The 13,769-nt window shown below is 38.0% G+C and overlaps 1 protein-coding gene and 1 long non-coding RNA gene across 4 annotated transcripts in view; both read right to left on the reverse strand.

The window, feature by feature from the left end:
• Window positions 1-13,769, reverse strand: part of MCTP1 (multiple C2 and transmembrane domain containing 1) — a 456,544-nt gene that overhangs the window by 404,876 nt on the left and 37,899 nt on the right. The window lies entirely within an intron of this gene.
• Window positions 1,687-7,667, reverse strand: LOC119856218. Its single transcript, XR_005293208.2, has 3 exons — window positions 7,583-7,667; window positions 3,540-3,705; window positions 1,687-3,069 (listed from the first exon to the last, which is right to left on the reverse strand). It is a non-coding gene; the product is annotated as an uncharacterized LOC119856218 (long non-coding RNA).

The raw sequence follows: 13,769 nt of genomic DNA on the forward strand, positions 1-13,769 counted from the left end.
TACATCATGAAAACAACGAAGTTGATCAAGATCATCAAGTAACTGCCAAAGAAAATGTTTATGCAGACAAAGCTCAAGAAATGCAGCAACATACAGAACAATTATCTGAAACAGATGCAGACACAAAACAAGAAATTACAACAGTTGAAACTGTACTAGCATGGGATATTGATGACATTGGCACACGGCCACAATCTTTAAACTACTAATTCCGTGCCATCATACTTGAGAAAGGCCCTGGAGAATAAAAGGTCTTGAATACCCTAAAGACATTAGGGGTAGGAAATTCACAGAAAACAAATTACTACAAAAGACTTTCTAATGGTGAAATTAACAGACTGTGGCTTGTGTACTCTAAATGCAAGGATGCTATATTTTGTTTCCCATGCAAGCTTTTCAATAGTTGCAATTTTAAGATAGCAACCATGGGTATTAATGATTGGAAAAATCTTAGTAACATATTACCGCAACACGAAAAGACAAAACACCGCATTGAAAGTACGTACAAACAATGTGAGCTGAGTGTAAGGTTAAAAAAAATCAGACAACTCGTGATGCCCAAAAATCAAAGATTACTGGAATCAGAGAAGCAGCATTGGTGTCGTGTTCTTGAACGTCTATTATCTATTGTTGAATAGATAAAAATCTTGCTTTTAGAGGAAGCGTTGAGAAATTATTCCAGCCCAAAAATGGCAATTTTGGGGGCCTTGTATAACTGCTGGGAAAATTTGACACAGTGATGAGTGAACATCTCCGAAGAGTAACTGAAAATGAAATACAGGACCACTATTAGGGACCAAGAATTCAAAATGAACTGATCATGCTAATGAGTGATAAAGTGAGAGACAAAATTGTTTCATTGGTTACTTTGGCAAAATATTTTGCCATAATTCTAGATTGCACTCCGGACATAAGTCATCAAGAACAGATGTCGTTAGTAGTGAGATTTGTCAACATTAGTGATTCAGCACAGATTACAGTTAAGGAATCATTTATCACATTTTTAGAAGTAGAGGACGCTACAGGTTTTGGACTTCAAGCTCTCCTTGATGAACTAAAATGAATGGGATTGGCGGTAATTAACATTAGAGGACAAGGCTATGATAATGGTGCCAATATGAGAGGATGCATTTCTGGTGTGCAAGCTAGATTGCTGGCAGAAAAATCCATGAGCCTTTTTTGTTTCATGTGCATGCCACAGCCTTAATTTGATTTTGTGTGATACGGCCAAGTCTTCTGTAGAAGCTATTTCTTTTTTTGGTTTGCATTTACATGCTCTTTTCAGCTTCCACTCAATGATGGCAAATATTCAAAGCACACGACAATGGTATTACTATTAAGCTTCTATCTGAGACACGCTGGGAAAGCAGAGTAGAAAGTGCAAAAACATTGAGATATCAATCTGAGGAAGTTTACAAAGCACTGGTTGCTATTTCGGAAGAAGCCAGAGATCCAAAAGCTAAAAGTGAAGCACAGTCATTGGCCTCTGAAATATCCAGCTTCAGGTTTCTAACATCTGTCGTAATCTGGTCTGACATTCTTGTTAAAATCTCAAGTGTAAGCAAAATAATGCAGAGTCCCACAATGCAACTTGATTTAACACACAAAAGACTTTTTAGTGAAATACAGAGAAAATGGATTCAAAGAAGCACAGGTTATAGCAAGAGAGCTTGCATAGGCACTCGGTGTAGAACCAAAATTTCCATGTCCGAACATGACACGAGTTTCAAGGAAAAAATGGCAAGTGGAATATGAAGGGGCAGATGAGCCCATAGATGATCCAGAAAAGAAATTTGAGGTTGAATTTTTTAATGTTGTGATGGATAAAGCAACATCTGCCATTGATGAAAGGTTTAATACCTTACGAGCACACCATGAACAGTTTGGATTTTTGTAGGACATAACTAAATTCAACAAAATAGGAAAACAAGAGCAGCAAATCACGAAGTACAAGAACCTAGAGAGCCTCCTGAAGCACGGTGATAGTTTTGATTTAAACCAACTTCAACTGTACAAAGAACTGAGTACATTGTCATCAATGTTGTCACATGCAAAATTGGTGATGGACATTGTACAGTTTATTCATATCAGCAAACTTGTTGACATATATCCTAATGTGTACATTGCCACTCGTATTCTACTGACAATTCCTGTAACAGTCGCATCAGGAGAATAGAGTTTTCCAAAACTAAAGCTCATTAAAAACCATCTCCATTCTACAATGAGTCTGGAATGATTGACTGGTCTTGCTACTCTTGCAATCGAACAAGACATCATTTTGTCTTTATCATATGATGACATTATTAATGATTTTACAGCCAAAAAAGCCAGAAAGATCACTTTTAATTAAAAACAAATCCTTGTTTCAATACCTCTTAGAAATTTCCAATAAAATGTTGACATTTAAAAAATTATATTATTTGTATCATTCGATCAATAAATCAGAATTTTTTCCTATAGCACTACTTCTTTAGTGCTAGTCCATCAGCATTACAGTGTGCTTAATTAAGTTAAACTGTTTTTAATAAAATGCATGTGGCAAGTTTTCCAATACTGTAAGCTTATGTTTGTGTTGCTAAGAGCACGCCAGGCATAGGGGCACCAGTTTAATAATCCCGCCTGTGGTGCCATAAATCCTAAGGATGGCCCTGGCCACCTTAATGCTCCTCTTTCCCCAGGATGCAAGGTCTGTGCTACACACTTAGATGCACAGCCTCCGGAATGTCACCCTGTACAGGGTTGTTGAGAAAACAGGGGAATTTAGGGAACTGCCAGTTCCTTATTGTAGATCAAGATGAGTTAGAAGTGAGTTTTAATGCATATAACAAACTTGAAGAGCTCAGTAGTTTTTAAATTTAAATGGAAAACAAACAAAAAAAAATACTATCTTTAATTTAGTTGTCACAGATCAGAGCCTGTTGTGCCTTGTGAATATACCCCTGCTTGTGATAGGCCTTGGAGTCACTCCCAGACTGGATTTCTGGGCTTCAGGGCCCGTTTTTTTGCTACAGCTCTTTCAGCAGGGCCAGTTTGGCTTGGTTCCCTGCAGGAGTCTTCCCCTTTGGAAGTCTGGTAAACAAAGAAAAAAGAAAAATGCATGCAGTGATATAGTTCTGTCTTTTCAAAACAAAATATTATTTTGTCTACAGAAACACAACAGTTAGAGATATGGGTTAAAACAACAAAGAAGGTCTACATGCATGATTCTTAGTTTCCCCTTGCATAGTTAGGCAGGCCCTGCTTCACCCAGGCAGCCTTGGATTAGGAAAGTGATCTGACATACCTACGGCCCCTCTCTCTCTCTGTCTCCCCCAGAGTCTGTCCTTCCTTCCCTGTATGCTAGAGAAAAAACACCCTAAACATTTGTGACTTGATAGACATACTCAGTTCAGGACCTGCTGTTTGAAAAGCAGCCTTTGGAGGTGGCAAGGTAGTTATATCAATTTCAAATTATGTCACAGGCAAATTTCAATCAAATTTTGATGTAAAGCAATAGTAGTTCACAAGGAAAGCCTTTCAAAAGTAGTAAGATTCCTCACCTGGAATTTTCTCTGTGCTTCAAATGAATTTACAGTAGTTAGAACAACTTTATCAATCCTTCCTGTGCCTGTTCGGCAGAGCATCCCACCCACAGGTGTTTTGACACCTCCCTAGGATTCTCATCTCTTGAACATGCGTTTCCTCAAATCAGTCCTTCTACAGCTGCTGAAAAAGAAAAACCTGACATTTGCTTAAAAATTCCAATTGAATATCATATACAAGAAATGACTTAACTAGATATAAACTGCGGGGGAGGGGAGGAAGAGGATAGCAGACAAATTAATTGGTAGGCTGAAAATTCACATTTTTCAGTCCAACATATCCACCAAATTCTAGCATCTGGGTTCTGAATAGCAGTTCTGAACTACCTAAAAACAAACCAATATAAACTAGGGCTGTCAAGTGATTAAAAAATTAATCATGATTAATAGTGTGATTAATCGTGCTGTTAAAAAAATGGAATACCATTTATTTAAATATTTTTGGATGTTTTCTACATTTTCAAATATATTGATTTTAATTACAACAGTACAAAGTGCACAGTGTTCAGTTTATTTTTATTACAAATATTTGCACTGTAAAAAATAGTATTTTTCAATTCCCCATTACAAGTACTGTAGTGCAATCTCTTTATCAAGAAAGTTGAACTTACAAATGTAGAATTACGTACAAAAAAAAACCTGTGTTCAAAAACAAAACAAATGTAAAACTTTAGCGCCTACAAGTCCATTCAGTCCTACTTCTTGTTCAGCCAATTGCTCAGACAAACAAGTTTGTTTACATTTATGGGAAATAATGCTGCTCACTTCTTATTTACAATGTCACCTGAAAGTGAGACCACTGAAGTAGCTGGCAGCGCACAAAATTTACATGCCAGATGCGCTAAAAATTCACGTCCTTTCATGCATCAACCACCATTCCAGAGGACATGCTGATGATGGGGTCTGCTCGATAATGATCCAAAGCAGTGCAGACCAATGCATGTTCATTTTCATCATCTGAGTCAGATGCCACCAGCAGAAAGTTGATTTTCTTTTTTGGTGGTTTGGGTTCTATAGTTTCCGCATTGGAGTGTTGCTCTTTTTGACTTCTGAAAGCATACTCCACACCTCGTCCTGCTCAGATTTTGGAAGGCACTTCAGATTCTTAAGCCTTGGGTCGAGTGCTGTAGCCATCTTTACAAATCTCACATTGGTACCTTCTCTGCATTTTGTCAAATCTGCAGTGAAAGCGTTCTTAAAATGAACAACATGTGTTGGGTCATCATCGGAAACTGCTGTAACATGAAATATATGGCAGAATGCAGGTAAAACAGAGCAGGAGGCATGCAATTCTCCACCAAGGAATTCAGGCACAAATTTAATTAACGCATTTAAAAAAAAACGCATCATTAGAATGGAAGCAGGTCCTCTGGAATGGTGGACGAAGCATAAAGGGGCATACAAATGTTTAGCATATCTGGCATGTAAATACCTTGCAATGCCAGCTACAAAAAAGTATCATGAGAACGTCTGGTCTAATTTTCAGGTGACATTGTAAATAAGAAGCGAGCAGCATTATTTCCCGTAGATGTAAACAAACTTGTTTGTCTGAGCGATTGGCTGAACAAGAAGTAGGACTGAATGGACTTGAAGGCGCTAAAGTTTTACACTGTTTTGTTTTTGTTACATGACTGCACTCAAAAAAATCTACATTTGTAAATTGTACTTTCATGATAAAGAGATTGCACTACAGTACTTGTATGAGATGAATTGAAAAATACTATTCTTTTTACAGTGCAAATATTTGTAATAAGAAATATAACGCAAGCACTATAAACACTTTATATTGAATTCAACTATAACAGAATACATTTGAAATGGAGAAAAATATCCAAATATTTAATAAATTTCAATTGGGATTCTGTTTACAGCGCAATTAAAATGGCGATTAATCACAATTTTTTTTTGAGTTAATCGTGCGAGTTAATAATCGTGTGAATAAATCGACAGCCCTTATATAAACTAATTGAGGGACTGCCCACAATGGTAGCACTCAGCAGGCAAAAATAACTTAAGTAAATTCTTGAACATCTACTATAGCCAAGATATACCAGACTGGAAATTCTGGGGCAACTTCAGGTAAAATGGAAAAAGATTTTATTGAATAAAATAGACTGAATTAGTACAGGATTCTTTGTTATTTATTTTGGGGCAGTTTTTGATACACTTACACTGAGTAGCAACTAACTCCACATGTAGCCTCATCAATTTCAATGGAACACCTGTGAGAAAGGGTGGCAGAATCTGGCCTTTTGTTTTTAAATTCAAAACACCCAGAGAACAAATTTCAAAAAGGCATTATAACATGTATTGTGCTCTACAGAATCAAAGAGCCAGTCAGGATACATAAACGCTCCCACTACAAAGCATTATGGAGCAAAGGTTATTGGGAATAGGGAATGACTTGAAAAAGAAACAAAACCTTAGCTGGATTTTCAGATAAACAATTCAGCAGTTTTTACAACTCACACAATTCTATCTGGCTTTCACAATCTCTAAAGTCCCCAGGGCCTCAGCCACAGCCCTAATAATCTTGCTCATAAATGCACACACAGCTATCAGTTCATTTCTCTGGGCCAGTGCATATAGTGAGATACTATAAAACAGCAGCCAAGAATAGCTACAGGCCATGCCCATTCTCCAGCAAACCTCTTATGCCAGGAGCTGTGAAGGAGAGTGGCAAAGGGCTATTTCACCGGCTCTGTGCTACTTGGGAAACTCTTATGTTGAGGGTATTCCCTAGATCAGTGGTTCTCAACCAGGGGTATGTACTCATTTGGATATTTGCCTAGTTTACAAGGGGCTACATAAAAAGCAGTAGTGAAGTCAGTACAAACTAAAATTTCATAGGACTTGTTTATACAATTCTATATACTACACACTGAAATACAAGTACAATATTTATATTCCAATTGATTTATTTTATGTTTATATGGTAAAAAATGAGAAAGTAAGCAATTTTTCAGTAATAGTGTTCTGTGACACTGTTTTTATGTCTGATTTTGTGAGCAAGTAGTTTAAGTGAGGTGTAACTTGCGGGTTCACAAGAGAAATCAGACTCCTGAAAGGGGTACAGTAGTCTGGAAAGGTTGAGAGGCACTGCCCTAGAGCTTGTTGCTGACCCCTTCATAGCAGCTGTGGCAGAACAGAGAATCAGCCTTGAAGTAAAATACCTTATCTTTTCTCTTTGAAGAACTGTAATTTTCTGTTCCCTCTCATTTGTCATCTGGCTTTTGAATTCCCTTGACTAAACCAGTGTGAGAGTGAGAGCAAGAGAGATGCGCATGCACAATTATAGGTGGAAAATTCAACCCTAGATGCGCTTTGTGCCCACATTTCTTCCTTCCCATTGTCCTCCCTAGAACTTGCTCCCACAGATAGTGTGGAGGCTGCTGGAGCTCCTGAGGTCCCTTCCAACCCTGATATTCTATGATTCTAACAGCAGAAGCAAAGTGTAGACAGCCTCCAACAAGACCACAGACAAAAGAACTGAACTCTGACCGGGATATTTGCTGGCCAGTAAGGCCACCAAGAAAGGGGTGGCCTGAATGGAGTACCCATGGCTCTAGGCCTGAGGAGCCCCATGAGGTACAGTCACCTTTATATCTTTGGACCGACTGGACTGCCCATGGGATCTGTGTTATGAACTCTTTGGTTGATCTTCATTGTAACTGTTAAAGTAATTGCCCCTAAGAGAACTGCATCTTTTATTTTCTGGCAGCCCAACTGTGAGCATTAATGGGAATCCACCAACCAGGAAGAGTCTGTAGGGCCTACTACCTGGAGCATATGTAGTTTTTGCCTCCAAACTCTTGGTACACAGAGCACACTACCAGACATCTAGAGGGGACTGATGTATCACAACATTCAGAGCAGCACCTTGCAGTGGGAGTGGTTACAATATAGATAATACACTGAAGGATCTGTAGCAGAGGTAGATGTCTGTAGTACTGGCATAGTTAGACTGTATGTTCCACAAATGGAACCTCTAAATACCTTACCTGGGGCAGGAGATTGACTATCTTTTCTCCTCTATTATTCATTCATTTGCTGTATACACACATTTGGAAAGCAACGAGCTGCTCCTGTTTGAAGACACCACAAACACTTCTGAAATACATATATGATAAAAAGCCAAATTCTTTGAGCTCTGAAATTTCCAGCTGTTTATTTGCTCCTCTCCTTGTTCATTACACAATGAGATCAACTTATTCATTCTGGATTCTAAGGAATAAATAACTCCAATCTTTCTGTTGCTTCAGCTGATGAAACCTCCTCCATCAGAAAAAGTTATTTTTCTTAATCCAATTTCTCATTTAAAAGTGGGACTCAGTTTCTTCTGGAATGGGTTATCTTTTCCATAGCCAGCAAAGCATGCATTTATGATTCATCTCAATAATTAATTAGGAGTATCTAATTTTGAGAACTTGCAATACTGTAAATGCTAGCTACTGTAATTTGTCTTATGTCATCCCTGTTCCCCAAAAGGAACTCAAAGTAGACGATAACTTTGTCCACTCTTTTGGAACACAGCACAACAATCTAATTGAAAACTGTTTTAATTTACGGCATTTCCACCAATTGTAATAAGAACAAATCCTTTCTGCTCTGCTCCACTATAACTTTTTACCCAGAACTGATGCAATTTAATTTTCCACTGGACATGGGCAAGACAGTAAGTAGTTGGCATTAGACAAAGGATTTTTTTTTCCAAAAGTACATAAGTGACTTAGTTGCCTAAGACCCATTTTCAAACATGATTTGTATACTTAGGAGTATAAGTTTCACTGAAAGTCAGGTTCCTAAATGCCTTAATTACTTTTTGAAAATGGATTAGACTCTTAAGTATCTTAGATTTGGGGCAAAAGTTTCAGAGCACCTGTTGCTCCCTTCCCGCCCAAAAAATGTTCCTATCATTTCCTTTATTTCACATCAACAAGCAAAAAGAAAAAAAGGAATATATGATAAACATGCTTATTCGCTGGCAAGCGAAACAATTTGCAAATGGGCAATTACATTTTTAAACACACAGAAAATTAATTTAACATGAGAGAGATAAAACAAGATGAAACCGATAAAAAACCTACTATTTTATTTAACATATATCTAGAAGGAGTTATAATACTCATAAAATTCTTGAGAGTATAATACAAAATCAGTTAGGGGTTATTGGTTATTTAAACTGCTCACTGTAGTTTATCTAATCTCCTATCATTACAAATCCATCCTCTTTTTAAACTCCTTTAGCAGTGGCAAAGTTAAAAGGCATGCGTCTGATGTGGCTCTCCCTATACTTCTATTGGACTCTTCCTTGTGCACATAGGCCTGGATCCACAAAGGGATTTTTAAGCACCTAGAAAAATGACTGGAACAATGGGATCCACAAAGCCTGAATTAGGTGTCTAGGCTCCCTATAAAAATGAATGGAGAGAGGTAGGTGCCTAGCATGTGATCCACAAAAGCCAACACACTAGATGGGGAGCAGCCTAAGTTAGCTAATAGGAGATATGACCAGAGAGGTTTGTCTTAAAGTCCCATCCCCTCAAAGTTCAGTGCCTAGTCAGGAAGGGAGGCAACAATCTCTGCTTGCATTCCACAGCCAGGAACTCTCTCCTTGAGTCAGGTGGTTTAGGGTCCTATGCTGTATCTTGCAAGAATGAGCTGGGCAAGCACCTAACTCCACACAAACCGGTTGGAGGTGGTGGTGGCAGCAGTAGCCTTCTGGCCAGGGGTTAGGGAGACTGGGTCATGGGCAGCCTGGCCTAGTGGTTAGAGTAAGGGTCAGAATCAGAGTTGAGTCTGGATGACGGAGCCAAGGTTCAGGGCAGAGTCAGAGACAGGAATCACAGCCAAAGGTCTGTCTAAACTAAGTGGGAGTTTAATACGATATGAAGCATACAGAGACTATTCTTCCTCCCAGGCTGAAAGTCTCAATTAAAAGCCTCAGACTATGTCTACACTTAAAACATAGACACCCCCTAAAGCGACGAGAGGGATTCTCCCATCACTGTAATTAATCCACTACCCCAAGGAGTCACTAGGTTGATAGAAGAATTCTTCCCTCATCATTATCACTGCAGCTTAACCTGGAAGAATCTTTGGTCTAATAAGCCCTCTTACTTTTGCCTGGAGCTCCATAACAGAGCTCTTTTTCAAGCAAAATTCACTGCTGGGCACACATCAACTTAAAATTCTCCTGTATCTAACAGTCAGCTATGGAAGACTATCTGGAATATACTCCATATTAGAACCTAGTTATAGGTAGGGGCCTCATAAAACATTTCTAGGGCATGCACTCTGAAGGTAGTTTTCATGAGAATAGAGCTCTCTGTTAGGAGATGCCACAAACCAACTGCTGTTCTTCCAAATCCAGACTTTTCTGTCCAATAGACTTATATAATTATAAATCCTAGCAAAGTAGATGAATCAATGTCCAAAACAAAAAACAAACAAACAAACAAACAAACCACAGAATCACAGACTATAGGGCTGGAAGGGACCTCACTGTGGCAGGACCAAATAAACCTAGACTGTCCTTGACAAGCATATATCTAACCTGTTCTTAAAAACATCCAGTGACAGGGATTCCACAAGCTCCTTTGGAAGCCCGTTCCAGAGCTTAACTACCTTCATAATTGGGGGTGTGGGGGGGGAAGTATAGTATCCAACCTAACTCTCCCTTGCTGCAGATTAAGTCAGCAATGTGATGGTTCTGGTTCTACCTTCAGTGGACATGGAGAACAATTGATCACAGTCCTCTTTATCAAAACGGCCCTTAACATACTTAAAGACTGCCTCTCCTCTGACCTCTTTTCTCAAGACTAAACATGCCCAATTTGTTGTTCGTTTGTTTTAGCCTTTTCTCATATGTCAGGTTTTCTAAACCTTTTATCATTTTTGTTGATCTCCTCTGAACTCTCTCCAATTTGTCCACATCCCTCCTGGCATATGGCACCCAGAATAGTACACAGAGCTCCAGCTGAGGCCTCATCAGTGCTGAGTAGAGCAGAACAACTACTTTGTGCGCTTTACATGCGATGCTTCTGTTAACATATCCCAAAATTATATTAGTCTTCTTTGCAACTGCATCACATCGCTGACATTCAATATGTGAGCCTCTATAACCTCTAAATCTTTCTCAGCACAACTACCATCTAGCCAATTATTCCCCTTTAGAAGCTGTGCATTTGGTTACTCAAGTGAAGTACTTTGCATTTGCCTTTACTGATTTTCATCATGTTGACTTTGCAATTCTCCATATCAATTCTCCAATTTGCAAAAGATCATTTTGAATTCTAATCCTGTCCTTCAAAGTGTTTGCAATACCTCCCAGCCTCTGATCAACTGCAAGTTTTATAAGCATACTCTCCACTCCATTATTCAATTAATCATTAACGAAAATATTGAATACTGGACTCATGAAACCCCAAAGTTTCCCAGTTTGACAGCAAACCATTGATAATTACTCTGAGTAATTTTGTTGTGCACACACCTTATAGTAATTTTATCTAGACTGCATTTTCTTAGTTTATGAGAATAATGTGGGCCTGTCAAAAACCTTACTTAAATCAAGATGCATCAAGTCTACTACTTCCTCCCTATCCACTAGGCCGGAACTCTGTCAAAGAAGGAAATTAGGCTGCTTTAGCATGGTTTGTTCTTGACAAATCTATGCTGGCTATTCCTTACAACCCTATTGTCCTCTGAGTGCTTACAAAGTGATTGACATTTTCCCTCTTACTGGAATATATTTTGTCTAAATACTTAAATTTAGATGAAAATCTCTCTCTCTCCACTTTCACTGTCAACACAAGGACTGAGAGGATATCCTTTGGGTCAAACCCCCAAGATTGGTTGCAAAGCTGCTTTTCTACAGTCACTGAATTTTAGAGAATCTAACCTATCGTTATTATATAGTCTCTTTATTAAAAGGAATATATGTTATAGACAATATTTTTTTAAATGGATGCTTAAGTTATATTCCTACATCTATATTTAAACATGTGAATGAGTAGGCTGAGCTCCTAATGATGTCAGTGAAAATTGCTAGGTGCTGAGCACTTTTGAACACCAGGCTTCTTTATTTAAGTGTCCTAATATGGATTTGAGACTAATCTGAGGCATCCACTTTTGAAAATATGTTTGCATATCTATGCTATGATTACAAAGACAGTATTACTGTAAACATCGACAGCGTGCAACTTTATAATATTGAGAAAAGAACATGTTTTACAGGGTGGATAAAAAACAATGTTTTTTTAAAAAAATATTTAAATTGTATTTTTTGATAAAATGCTTTGAGGAAAAAACCTATCAAGATAAAGATATCTTTGAGCTATAATGTATCTCATCATGGAGTAGGGATTATAAATTCTAATCCTATAGTATGAGACAATATATTCATGTAATGTTTAAGAAAAAAAGTTTTGTAAATGAGTTCCAATAGTTCATGGATTAGGGACCCAACCTTATGGGGTTCAAAGGGCTTCTGTATAGATTATTTAGGTTAATCTTTCTTTCTATCTACTGAATGGGACTCAGTGCTCAGTCTAGAAGATACTACCAGAGATGCTTCGTTTTGCAGTTCTTAAACTGTGGATTTGTGTCTCCAGAGATAACATGCTTGTTAACAGCAAAAATACAAACAACAAAACAACAGACCTCAACCCTATTGTCCCTCTGCAAATTTGTGTACACAGAGTCAATTCCTTACCTCTCTCTAAAAGTGCAAAGTTTCAGAAAGTTTAATGAATAGAAGATTGTTGGGGGCGGAACAGATCTGGACAAGGAAAAGAAGTCTGGAGAGATGTGAGAAGGGAGGAACAGATAGTAGAAACAAAAGTGAAACTGTTTGAGGAGCATATTCCAGAAGTCTTGAGGTCTTTCTGTAGCTTTCATTGATTTGAGATCCATACTGTTGCTTGCCTCGAGCATTTTGTGCCAGCAACAATACCATTCTCTCACTAGAAGGGAAACCATATAATGGCAGCAGGCCATAAAAGAGACCCAGTTTGGAAATATTTTAATGAAGTTCCTCTACCTGTGGGTAAGACAGGCATGCGTGCAAAATGCAAACAGTGCAACAAAGAAATGCAAGGCCTGGTTGCCCGAATGAAACATCACGAGAAGTGTTCCTTCTCAGGAGGAACTGCATTGAAGATGAAAGGAACATGTCTCGATCTTCAAATATTGGCAGAATCTTCAGGTTGGTAAACTTTTTTATTTCATACTTCTTTCTTAAGGACTGCCTGTTTTCCTTCTGGGACTATTCTTGAATTCTCATGTTTGAGCAAAAAAATATAGTTGTTACTCTATGGTACTATCATTTTAGATGCAGTTGTGATAAAAAATAAATTGCTGAAATAGATAGATCTTCCTTTTACAATTTCACCTTTAAAGTAGTATTGACTGTCAGCGAATGCAATGAGTAATACTAAATGAGCAGTATAATAATATAAACAATTGCATGGACTTATTTTGTTTAGGAAAATCCATCCTCAACATACAGGATTCTGAAGACAATCCATCATCAAGATCACCATCATTTTCTATAGTTTCAGAGTTATCTGCTAATGATAGTGTTTCAGTCACATCAGTCACAGTATATCACCTGTAGCAAAAAGAAAAAAAAAAATCTCCGTCATCCAGAAACAACCATAGATAAGTTTGTGATAAGAACCAGAATACTTACAAGAAGTAGCAGTAAAAGCTATAACAAACTGTGGAAAAAAATTCAAAATGTCTAATATGCATCTTGGTCACAGATTATGCTGCAAATGTATACAAGAGAGAGTCCCAAGCTAACAACATACAGTTGCAATACTCATCTGATGCATCTCCTAGCCAAAGTGTTCCAGAAATAAAAGCTAATGTTGTTGAAATTGCAAAATACTTCCGTAACAACCACTCTGCAGCAGCTCCTCTGAAAAGAAAGGAGAGAGGAACCAAGCTAACTCTCCCACAAGACGTGCGATGGACCTCAGTAGTGAACTGTTTTGAGCACTATATCAAGAACTGGCCTAATCTGATGACAGTTTGTGAACAAAATCATGAAAAAATAGATGGTACTGTCACAGCCAAAATTCTCAACATTGGACTTCAGAGAAATGTTGAACACATGCTGAGTACCCTGAAGCCTATTTCTGTAAGAACAAAATGCAGGGAAATAGTGATTTTATTGCTGACACT

The sequence above is a fragment of the Dermochelys coriacea genome, chromosome 5 (assembly GCF_009764565.3).
Source record: "Dermochelys coriacea isolate rDerCor1 chromosome 5, rDerCor1.pri.v4, whole genome shotgun sequence".
NCBI classification, from domain to species: domain Eukaryota; kingdom Metazoa; phylum Chordata; order Testudines; family Dermochelyidae; genus Dermochelys; species Dermochelys coriacea.